The sequence below is a fragment of the Elephas maximus genome, chromosome 13 (genome assembly GCF_024166365.1).
Source record: "Elephas maximus indicus isolate mEleMax1 chromosome 13, mEleMax1 primary haplotype, whole genome shotgun sequence".
Taxonomy (NCBI): Eukaryota; Metazoa; Chordata; class Mammalia; order Proboscidea; family Elephantidae; genus Elephas; species Elephas maximus.
Window position 1 is genome coordinate 12,352,137 of NC_064831.1, and position 13,230 is coordinate 12,365,366.

Below are 13,230 nucleotides of genomic sequence, written 5' to 3' on the forward strand. Positions count from 1 at the left end.
TGGGGCTTGGGAGAGGTGTTTTCCTAGCTGTGTTAGGAGAGGAAGAGTTTCTAGGGGCAAACTGTTCTTTGTAGTGACTTTCAACTTTTGTCATTGCTGTTAGATGCTGTTGAGTTTGTGCTTACTAATAGGGACCCTATGTTCAACAGAACGAAACACTAGATGATGCTGCACCATCCCCACAATTGTTGCTATGGTTCAGTCCACTGTTGCAGCCACTGTGGCAATCTACCTCTTTGAGGTCTTCCTCTTTTTTGCAGACCCTCTACCTTGCCAAGCATGATGTCCTTCAGGGACTGTTCCTTCTGATAACATGTATACAGTACAAGAGACAGAGTCTCATCATTCTCGTTTCCAAGGAGCACTCTGGCTGTACTTCTTCCAAGACAGACTTGTTTGTTCTTCCAGCAGTCCATGGTATATTCAGTATTCCTCACCAACACCATAATTAAAAGCGTCAATTCTTCTTCAGTCTTTCTTATTCATTGTCCAGCTTTCACATGTATATGAGACAATTAAAAGTATCATGGCCTGGGTCAGGTACACCTTAGTCTTCAAAGTGACATCTTTACTTTTTAACACTTTAAACGATCTTTTGCAGCAGATTTGTCCAATGCAATACATCATTTAATTTCCTGACTGCTGCTTCCATGGGTGTTTATTGTGGATCCAAGTAAAATGAAATCTTTGGCAATTCAATATTTTCTCCATTTATCATGATGTTGCGTATTGGTTCAGTTATGAGGGTTTTTGCTTTCTTTATGTTGAGGAGTAGTCCATATTGAAAGCTGCAGTCTTTGATCTTCATCAGTAAGTGCTTCAAGTCCTCTTTGCTTTCACCAAGCCATGCTCTGTCATCTGCATATTGCAGGTTGTTAATGAGTCTTCCATCAATCCTAATATCACATTCTTCTTCACTTAGTCCAGTTTCTTGAATTATTTGCTCAGCATACAGATTGAATAAGTGTGGTGAAAGGAATGCAACCCTGACGCACGCCTTTCTTGATTTTAAACCAAGTAGTACCTCTTTGCTCTGTTCGAAGAACTCCTTCTTGGTCTATTTACAGATTTCTCGTGAGCACAATTAAGTGTTGGAGAATTCCCATTCTTTGCAACGTTATCCATAATTTGTTAGGATCCACACAGTTGAATGCCTTTGCATACCCGTAAAACACAGGTAAACATGCTTCTGGTATTCTCTGCTTTCAGCCAAGATCCATCCATCATCAGTAATGATATCCTTAGTTCCATGTCCTCTTCGGAATCCACCTTGAATATCTGACAGCTCACTGTCGGTGTATTGCTGCAACCACTTTTGAATGATCTTTAGTGAAATTTTACTTATGTGTGATATTAATGATATTGTTCAATAATTTTTGCATTCAGTGGTTCTCCTTTCTTTGGAATGGGCACAAATATGGATCTCTTCCAGTAGGTTGGCCAGGTAGAATTTCTTGGCATAGATGGGTCAGCACCTCCAGCGCTGCATCTGTTGAAACATCTCAATCAGTGCTCTGTCAATTCCTGGAGCTTTGCTTTTTGCCAATGGCTTCAGAGCAGCTTGGACTTCTTTCAACACCCTTGGTTCTTGATCATATGCTACCTCCTGAAATGGTTGACCATTGACCATTTCTTTTTAATACAGTTACTCTGTGTATTCCTTCCATCTTCTTTTTGATACTTCCTGAACCTTTCAATATTTTGTCCATAACATCCTTTCAAATTCCAGCTCGAGGCTTGAATTTTTTCTTCTATTCTTTCAGCCTGAAGCAACTTTTTCTATTGGTTTTAATATAGTCGTTTAATCCTTGGTGATTTTTAGTTATAGGTTTTTAAGGTTAGGGGTAGGCCTTAGAACAACATTTAAGAGCATGTTCTTCCCTTTTGGTTTTCTAACTCCAGGTCTTTACACATTTTATTATTATATTTTACTTTTTCTTCTCAAGCTGTTCTTCTGTTCAGCTCTATTACTTCATCATTTCTTCCATTTGCTTTAGTTCCTGTATGTTCAAGAGCAAGTTTCAGAGTCTCTTCTGACATCCTTTTTGGTCTTTTTTTTCTTTCCTATCTATTTAAAGATCTCTTTCTTTCTTCATGTATGATGTCACTGATGTCTTCTCACAACTTGGCTTGTCTTCAGTCTTTCCTGTTCGATGCGTCAAATCTATTCTTGAGGTGGTCTCTAAACTCAGGTGGCATATACTCATGGTCATACTTTGGCTTTCATGGGTTTGCTTTAATTTTCTCCTGCTTCAACCTGAACTTGCAAAAGAGCAACTGATGGTCTTTTCTACCTTCAAGTGGCAGCTTTTCCCCTGTCTTATTTTCAGTGCCTTCCAACCTGAGGGGCTCATCTGCTGGCACTATATCAGACAATATTCCACTGCTATTCATGAGGTTTCACTGGCTAATTCTTTTCAGAAGTAGACCGCCAGGTCCTTGTTCCTAATCCTTCTTCAGCTCGAAGCTCAGCTGAAACCTGTCCACCAAGGGTGACCCTGCTGGTATTTGAAATACTGGTGGCAAAGCTTCCAGTATGACAGCAATACTGAAGCCACCACAGTATGACTAACTGATGGATGCGTGGTGGGACTTCTAACTACTTCTCCAGATTTCAGCTTCACACACTCATAAGTGCCTTTGTCTTATTCCAAATTCCTTACAATGGCTCCAAGCTGTCCCAGTTACCTCCTCATTTTATCTCCTAAGGCCTACGCCTAACCTCCAACCACACTGGCCTCCAACACACCAGACACTGTCCCACTACAGGGCTTACGTACTTGATGTACTCTTTCCCAACAGATATCCAAATGGTTGCTCCTTCAACTCCATCAATCTTTATTCGAATAACACCTCCTCAGTGAAGCTTTTTCAGAACACTGTACCCTGGTGGTGTAGTGGTTAAGTGCTATGGCTGTGAACCAAAGGGTTGGCAGTTTGAATCTGCCAGGCACTCACTGGAAACTCTATGGGGCAGTTCTACTCTGTCCTATAGGGCCGCTATGAGTAGGAATCAACTCGACGGCACTGGGTTGTGTATATTAAAATATACTCCTATATTGAGTACTACTTTTCTCCCTTCTCTGATTTATTTTTCCCACAGTCCTAATTTTTATCTGACATACAATATATATATGATGAGAATATAAGTTCCTTATGAGAATATAAGATCCATGAGAACAGGCATTTTTGCCACCTTACTTCACACTCACCTATTGCTGTCAAGTACATTTCAACTCATAGTGATCCTATAGGACAGAGTAGAACTACTCCAGAGGGTTTACAAGGAAGCAGACTGCCATATCTTTCTCCCAGTGAGTGGCTAGTGCATTCAAACTGCTGACTTTTCAATTCTGTTTCACACCATTTCCCTAATAAACGGAAACCAAACCAAAACCCGCTGCCATCAAGTCGATTCTGACTCATAATGAGCCTATACAGCAGAATAGAACTGCCCCATAGAGTTTCTGGGGAGCGCCTGGTGGATTCATACTGCTGACCTTTTGGTTAGCAGCCGTAGCACTTAACCACTACACCAGCAGAGTTTCCAATAAACAGAAAAGTGCTTGGCATATAGAATGATTTTACTTTCAGATCTGCCCTGCATTTTACCTTAAAATTATGTGGTTCTTCCAACTCTTGAACCTTCCAAGGGCAAAGCAAATAGGCTTGATTCTTTTGTAGTGTCTCACCTCTACATCTGCTATACATCTGCCAGTTTGTTGTACTGTTGGGGCTTGTGTGTAGCTGTTGTTGTTGATGCTGGAAGATACATCACCAGTATTCAAATAACAGCAGAGTCACCCATGGCAGACAGGTTTCAGCTGAGCTTCCAGACTAAGTCAGACTAAGAAGAAGGACCTGGCAGTCTAAATCTGAAACGAATTAGCCAGTGAAAACCTTATGAATAGCATTGAGACATTGTCTGATGTAATGCTGGAAGATGAGCCCTTCAGGTTGGAAGGCACTCAAAAGACAACTGGAGAAGAGCTGCCTGCCCAAAGTAGAGTTGACCTCAATGATGTGGATGGAGTCAAGTTGTTGGGACCTTCATTTGTTGATATGGTATGACTCAAAATGAGAAGAAACAGCTGCAAACATCCATTAATAATTGGAACATGGAATGCACAAAGTATGAATCTAGGAAAATTGGAAATTATAAAAAATGAAATGCAACATGTAAACATCAATATCCTAGACATTAATGAGCTGAAATGGACTGATATTAGCCATTTTGAATTAGATAATCATATGGTCTACTAAGCCAGGAATGACAATCCGAAGAGGAATGGCATTGCATTCATCATTAAAAAGAACATTTCAAGATCTACCCTGAAGTACAATATTGTCAACGATAGGATAATATCCATATGCCTACAAGGAAGACCAGTTAATACAACCATTATTCAAAAATATGTGTCAACCACTAAAGCCAAAGATGAAGAAATTGATTTTTACCAACTTCCACAGTCTGAAGTCAATCAAACATGCAATTAGGATGCATTGATAATTACTGATGATTGGAATGCAAAAGTTGGAGACAAAGAAGAAGGATTGGTAGTTGGGAAATATTGCCTTGTTGATAGAAAGGGTGCCAGAGATCACATGATAGAATTTTGCAAGACTAATGACTTCTTCATTGCAAATACCTTTCTTCAACAACATAAACAGTGAGTCTGCATGTGTACCTCACCAGATAGAACACACAGGAATCAAATCAACTACATCTGTGGAAAGAGACCATGGAAAAGCTCAATATCATCAGTCAGAACAAGGTCAGTGGCCGATTGCAGAACAGATCATCAGTTGCTCATATGCAAGTTCAAGTTGAAGCTGAAGAGAATTATAAGAAGTCCACAAGAGCCAAAGTACAATCTTGAGTATACCCACCTGAATATAGAGACCATCTCAAGAATAGATTTGACTTGTTGAACACTAATGACCAAAGATCAGAAGAGTTGTGGAATGACATCAAGGACATGGTACATGGAGAAATCAAAAGATCATTAAAAAGATGGAAAAGAAAGAAAAAGTCAAAATGGATATCAGAAGAGACTCTGAAACTTGCTCTTAGACGTCGAGTAGCTAAAGCAAATGGGGAAATGATGAAGTAAAAGAGCTGAACAGAAGCTTTCAAAGGACTGCTTGAAAAAACAAAGTAAAATATTATAACGAAATGTGCAAAGACCTGGAGTTAGAAAACCAAAAAGAAGAACATGCATGGCATTTCTCAAGCTAAAAGAACTGAGGAAAAAATTCAAGCCTTAGGTTGCAATAGTGAAGGATTCTGCAGGGAAAATATTAAATGGTGTAGGAAGCATCAAAAGAAGATGGAAGGAACACACAGAGTCACTATACCAAAAAAAAAAAAAAAAAATTGGTTGACATTCAACTGTTTCAGGAGGTCACATATAATTAGGAACAAGGATACTGAAGGAAGAGATCAAGGCTGCACTGAACGCATTGGTGAAAAACGAGGTTCCAGGAATTGACAGATTACCAATTAAGATGTTTCAACAAATGCATGCAGCCATGGAAGTGCTCACTCATCTATGCCAAGAAATTTGGAAGACAGCTATCTGGCTAACCGACTGGAAGAGACCCATATTTATGCCTTTTCCAAAGAAAGGTGATCAGACTGAATGAGGCAAACATTAAACAATATCATTAACATCACACGCAAGTAAAATTTTGCTGAAGAACTTTGAAAAGCAGCTGCAGCAGTACATCAACAGGTAACTGCCAGCAATTCAAGCTAGACTCAGAGGAGAATTGGAACCAGGGATATCATTACTGATGTCAGATGGATCCTGGCTGAAAGCAGAGAACACCAGGAGATATTTACCTGTGTTTTATTGACTATGCAAAGGCATTCAACTATGTAAGTAATAACAAATTTTGGATAACATTGCGAAGAATGGGAATTCCAGAGCACTTAATTGTGCTCCTGAGGAACCTGTACGTAGATCAAGAGGCAGTTGTTTAACAGAACAAGGGAATACCACATGGTTTAAAGTCAGGAAGGGTGTGCATCAGGGTTGTATCTTTCACCATGCTTATTCAATATGTATGCTGAGCAAATAATTCGAGAAGCTGGACTATGTGAAGAAGAACGGGACATCAGGATTGGAGGAAGACTCATTAAAAACTGTGATATGCAGATGAAACAACTTTGCTTGCAGAAAGTGAAGAGGACTTGAAGCACTTACTGATGAAGATCAAAGACTGCAGCCTTCTGTATGGATTGCACCTCAACATAAAGGAAACAAAAATCCTCACAATTGGACCAATGAGCAACACCATGAGAAATGGAGAAAATATTGAAGTTGTCAAAGATTTCATTTTACTTGGATCCACAATCAACACCCACGGAAACAGCAGTTAAGAAATGAAAGAATGCATTGCATTGGGCAAATCTCCTGCAAAAGACCTCCTTAAAGTGTTAAAAAGCAAAAAATGTCACCTTGAAGACTAAGGTGCGTCAGTCTGACCCAAGCTATGGTGTTTCCAATTGCCTCATAAGCATGTGAAAGCTGGAAAATGAATAAGGAAGACTGAAGAATTGACACCTTTGAATTATGGTGTTGGTGAAGAATACCGAATATACATTCCATGAACTGCCAAAAGAATGAACAAATCTGTCTTGGAAAAAATACAGCCAGGATGCTCCTTAGAAGAAAGAATGGGGAGACTTCGTCTCGCATACTTTGGACATGTTATCAGGAGAGATCAGTCCCCGGAGAAGGACAACATGCTTGGTAAAGTAGAAGATCAGCAAAAACGAGGAAGACCTTCAACAAGATGAATTGACACGCTGGCTGTGACAATGGGCTCAAGCATAACAGCAATGGTGAGCATGGCGCAGGATCAGACAGTGTTTCCTTCTGTTGTACATGGGGTCGGTGACTGGGAATGGACTCAACGGCAACTAGCAACAACAACAGCCCCCTTACCAGAGGCACTTAATTTTTTTATGTTTCAGGTAAGTCGGTTGCTAATTTCCAGGCTGCTTTATATATTCTAAAATCTTGTGATCTCTTTGGTTCATGCTCTTTGTCTTTACAGATTTATGCCTTTAAAAAACATTATTCTATTTAATTTCAGTGAAGATTTGAGCAAGAATTGACATAATCAAATATGTTCAACCATGAAGTTTAAGCAGAAGTTTTGAAACCCCTCTAAGTATTTTGGCTATTTGTATTTATTTTTTTGTGGACTTCTGGTTTTAATATTTTCTGTAATTATAGTAAAGCAGTATAGAAACTGCTGCTGACCTTTGTCTTTTTGACTGTGAGATCCCTTTGTAAAATAAGGAAATGAGCTCTCTGCTATATGTACTGCAACGATATTCCTCAGAAAGTTTATTTTTGTACTTTGTCTACTATTTACTGTTTTGACATACCAAAATTTAAAATTTTCTACGTTTTCCAATATATCAATTGTTTTCATTCTTTGGTCCTTTTTCTGAATTATATAGTCTATTCTATTGTTCTGCCTGTATTTTTTTATTTTGTTTATAGCTTTTTATTTTGCAATAATCTCAGACTTACATTTTACATAAAGCTTGCAAAAAGAGTGTAAATAATTCCTCAAATGTTAACATTTTACCTCATTTGTTTTTTCATTCTTTCTCTATTCTTTTCACTATTATTACCACAATTTGAGAATAAGTTGTGGACATACAGGCCCTTTACAGTTAAATATTTCATTGTGTATTTCCTAAATATTATATAGCCTCAGTATGATTATAAAAAATCAGGAAATTAGAAACCTCATTCAAATTCACTAATTTCCAAATAATTTATTTTATAGTGAAGGAAAAATGCAATTCCTTACCCAGGATCCAATCCAGGATTGTGCTCTGCCTTTAGTTGTCATATCTCTTTGGTCCATAATCTGAAACAGTTTCTTAGCCTTTTTTTGCATTTCTTGACCTTGACATTTTGAAGAATATATTTTCTTAATTTCAGTTTGATGTTTCATCATTATTAAATGCTTATTATACCTTTTAAGGCAGGAACACAGGAATGATGTTGAGTACTTCATTGTGATGTTAACTTTGATCATTGGGTTAAGGTAGTGTTTGTCAAGATTTTTCACAGCGAGGAGATTTGAGGCTATATAAATATCTTGTTTCTTATTATGGTAGACAGTCTCTAAAGATGGCCAGCATCAATTTCTTCTGCACCATAGCGCATGCTGCTCCTCGTATCGAGACATGGAGTCTAAGTTCCCTCATTTGAATCTGGGCTGTCCTTGATGACTGTTTGATCAATATGATGTCCTGGTATTTTTCAGGCAAAATCATGAGTAGTCTTGCAGTATCCACATGAGTCTTATAAAATGCTTGCTCTTGGGATGTTCCTCTCAGCACCCAGCTACTATGCTGTGAGAAGCCCAAGCCACCTAGAGATGCCATATGTAGTTGCTAAATAGTCCCAGCCAAATTCCCGGCTGGCAGTCAGCATCAACTGCCGGCCATGAAAGTGAGACGTTTTGGAAGTCCAGCTTATTTGATAATTCCGTCCCCAAACTCTAACTGCAAAGGTGAGTGACCTCACTTAAGAACCACTGTTCTGAACCCAGTCAGATCACAGAACCAGAGAGATTATAAATTGTTTCTGTAAACTTCTAAGGTTGGATTGATTTATGACATAGTAAAAAAAAAAATTTTTTTTTTTTTCTACTAGATACATGGATACCCTGGTGGTGTAGTGGTTAAGTGCTACTCCTGCTAACCAAAGGGTCAGCAGTTCGAATCTGCCAGGCGCTCCTTGGAAGCTCTATGGGGCAGTTCTACTCTGTCCTATAGGGTCGCTATGAGTCGGAATCGACTCGACAGCACTGGGTTTGGTTTTTTTGGTTTACCAGATACATGCAACAAAAATTGGTATCTAGAACTGGTATGTTGTTCTAATAAAGACCTAAACCTTGTGGTACTGACCTTAGGACTAAGCAGCAGGTAAATACCAAAAGGAACTTGAGGACATTATCAGGGAAAACCTGAAGGGCTGTGAGGAAATTATTATTGGCAGCTGGCGAAGAGAGGATTCTTGCTGTGTAGTGTTAGAAACTTTGGCAACATTGTTACCTGCAGAAACGTGGAAAGTAGAAATGAACTAATGGATTTGGTTAAGGAGATTTCCAGATATAAGTACCAGCTTATTTCTTTTAGCTGCATATGCTGAAATAATGGATAGAGACAGGTGAGCTAAAAAAGGTACTGCTCAGTTTTTGAACAGTTTCCCTGAGGGTAAAATGTTCTCAAGGTGAGAAAGGCCCTCAGGGCAAAGATCAAATCTAGGACACTCTCAGTAACTGCTGCCAGAGTAAAAACATAATTGAGGGTGCAGCTCTATCACCCACTGGTGAATCTTCAGAAAGACTTCAGGTGGTCAACAGAGCTTCTAAGAATCTTAAGAGAACTGACTGACTTGAGGATCCCAAGCTCTTCCAGGCCCTACCTGTTTGAGGGAAGGATGACCCAGAACCAGCCATCATTGGACTACAACTGCAGGAGAAATCACGAGTGAGACCTGCCTGATTCAGGTCAACTTCCAGATTTGTGAGCAGGATAATGATTATTATTCTTTTGAGACCCTGTTTCTGTATGGTTTGTTAAAAAACAATAGATAACCGAAACATCTAGATTTCGTAATGATTGACAACTTTCTGTATTTGTTCATGTAATTTTTTTCTATGCAGAATAATTTTAAAGCACACCTCAGACATCATGACATTTCACCCTTAGTTTATTTTACATTTCTAAAAATTAAGGGCTTTTCCCATAATGTAAAATGTAAAATACATTTACATAATGTAATAGCCAGTCCATATTCACATTTCCTTTACTGTTCCCCAAATGTCTTTTTACACTTCTTTTGCTCAAATCAGATTCCAAACAAGGCCACACAATACACATGATTACTGTATCCCTTAAATCTCTTTTCATATTGAATAAACCCAACTTTTAAAGAAATATATTGACTTATAGAAATGGCCATATTTGTATCTTTAAAAAGCTTCTAAGTATAAAAAAAAAAAAACCAAACCCACTGCTGTTGAGTAGATTCTGACTCATAACGACCCTATATGACAGAGTAGAACTGCCCCATAGAGATGCTTCTAACTATAAAACTATAGTGTACATAAATTTGTACAAAGCATATTAGTAACACAATGAACGTTTTTCTTATTGTTATAGCTTCATAGTTATACTTATTAATGGCTACAGTACATGCTACTGAATTACTGCACCTTGCTTTGCTCACTCATTCCCCTAATGTTGGATATTTTAAGAATCAAATGTTCCTATCCCTTTGCTAATTTATTTAATACCATCAAATTCATGAATAAAACTTCTACTGGACTCTGAATTATTCCCTTAAGATAAACTACTAGAGCCGGAATTATTATTATTATTATTTTAAATCTTTATTGTGCTTTAAGTGAAAGTTTACAAATTGAGTCAGTCTCTCACACAAAAATTTATATAATATACACCTTACTCCTAATTGCTCTCTCCCTAATGAGACAGCACACTCCTTCCCTCCACTCTCTCTTTTCATGTCCATTCCGCCAGCTTCTAACCCTCCTCTGCCCTCCCATCTCCACTCAAGACAGGAGATGCCAACATAGTCTTAAGTGTCTACTTGATCCAAGAAGCTTATTCTTCACCAGCATCTTTTTTTATCCTGTTGTCCAGTCCAATCCCTGTCTGAAGAGTTGGCTCTGGAAATGGTTCCTGTCTTGGGCTAACAGAAGATATTGGGCCATGGCCACTGGAGTCCTTCTAGTCTCAGTCAAACCATTAAGTCTGGTCTTTTTACAAAAATTTAGGGTTTTTTTTTAATCCCACTGCTCTCCTGCACCCTCGGGAGTTCTCTGTTGTGTTCCCTGTCAGGGCAGTCATTGGTTGTAGCTGGGCACCATCTAGTTCTTCTGGTCTCAGGCTGATGTAGTGTCTGGCTTATGTGGCCCTTTCTGTCTCTTGGGCTCGTAATTACCTTGTGTCCTTGGTGTTCTTCTTTATCCTTTGCTCCAGGTGGGTTGAGACCAAATGATGCATCTTAGATGGCTGCTTGCTAGCGTTTAAGACCCCAGAAGCCACTCTCCAAAGTGCGATGCAGAATGTTTTCTTAATAGATTTTATTATGCCAATTGACTTGATGTCCCCTGAAACTGTGGTCCCCAAACCCCTGCCTTTGCTACACTGACCTTTGAAGTATTCAGTTTATTCAGGAAACTTCTTTGCCTTTGGTTTAATCCAGTTGTGCTGACCTCACCTGTATTGTGTGTTGTCTTTCCTGTCCCTAATGTAGTTCTTAACTACTATGTAAGTAGTGAATACTCCTCTCCTTTCCTCCCTCCCTCCCTCCCCCATCTTGTAACTATCAAAGAATATTTTCTTCTCTGTTTAAACTATTTCTCGAGTTCTTATAATAGGGGTCTTATACAATATTTGTCCTTTTGCAACTGACTAATTTCACTCAGCATAATGCCTTCCAGATTCCTCCATGTTATGAAATGTTTCACAGATTCATCACTGTTCTTTATTGATGCATAGTAGTCCATTGTGTGAATATAACCCTAAAAAAAAACCTAGTGCCGTCGAGTCAATTCCGACTCATAGCGACACTATAGGACAGAGTATAACTGCCCTGTAGAGATTGCAACGTATATGTGAATATACCATAATTTATTTATCAATTCATCCATTAATGGGCACCTTGGTTACTTCCATCTTTTTGCTATTGTAAACTGCTGCAATGAACATGGGTGTGCATATATCTCTTCATGTAAAGGCTCTTATTTCTCTAGGATATATTTCAAGGAGTGGGATTGCTGGATCATGTGGTAGTTCTATTTCTAGCTTTTTAAGGAAGCACCAAATTGATTTCCAAAGTGGTTGTACCATTTGACATTCCCACCAGCAGTATATAAGTGTTCCAGTCTCTCCACAACCTCTCCAACATTTACTATTTTGTGTTTTTTGGATTAATGCCAGCCTTGTTGGAGTGAGATGGAATCTCATTGTAGTTTTGATTTGCATTTCTCTAATGGCTAATGATCTTGAGCATTTCCTCATGTATTTGTTAGCAGCCTGAATGTCTCCTTTAGTGAAGTGTCTGTTCATATCTTTTGCCCGTTTTTTAATTGGGTTATTCGTCTTTTTGTAGTTGAGTTTTTGCAGTATCATGTAGATTTTAGAGATCAGGCACTAACTGGAAATGTCATAGCTAAAAACTTTTCCCCAATTTGTAGATAATCTTTTTACTCTTTTGGTGATGTCTTTGGATGAGCATAGGTGTTTGATTTTTAGGAGCTCCCAGTTATCTAGATTTTCTTCTGCATTGTCAGTAATGTTTTGTATACTGTTTATGCCATGTATTAAGGCTCCTAATGTTGTCCCTATTTTTTTCTTCCATGATCTTTATTGTTTCAGATTTTGTATTTAGGTCTTTAATCTATTTTGAGTTCATTTTTGTGCGTGGAGTGAGGTATGAGTCTTGCTTCATTTTTTTGCAGATGGATATCCAGTTGTGCCAGTACCATTTGTTAAAAAGACTGTCTTTTCCCCATTTAACTGCTTTGGGGCCTTTGTCAAATAGCAACTGCTTATATGTGGATGGATTTAAGTCTGGATTCTCACTTTTGTTCCATTGATCTATGTATCTGTTGTTGTACCAGTACCAGGCTGTTTTGACTACTGTGGTGGTATAATAGGTTCTAGAATCAGGTAGAGTAAGGTCTCCCACTTTGTTCTTCTTTTTCAGTAATGTTTCACCTATCAGGGTCCTCTTTCCCTTCCATATGAAGTTGGTGATTTGTTTCTCCATCTCGTTAAAAAATGTAGCTGGAATTTGGATCGGAATTTCATTAAATGTATAGATTGCTTTTGGTAGAATAGACATTTTTACAATGTTAAGTCTTCCTATCCATGAGCAAGGTATGTTTTTCCACTTATGTAGGTCTCTTTTGGTTTCTTGCAGAAGCGTTTTGTAGCTTTCTTTGTATAGGTTTTTTACATCTCTGGTAAGAATTGTTCCTAAGTATTTTATCTTCTTGGGAGATAAAATGGTATTGATTTGGGGATTTCTTCTTCGATGTTCTTTTTGTTGGTGTAGAGGAATCCAGCTGATTTTTGTATGTGTATTTTGTATCCTGATACTCTGATGAACTCTTCTATTAGTTTCAGTAGTTTTCTTGAGGATTCCTTAGAGTTTTCTG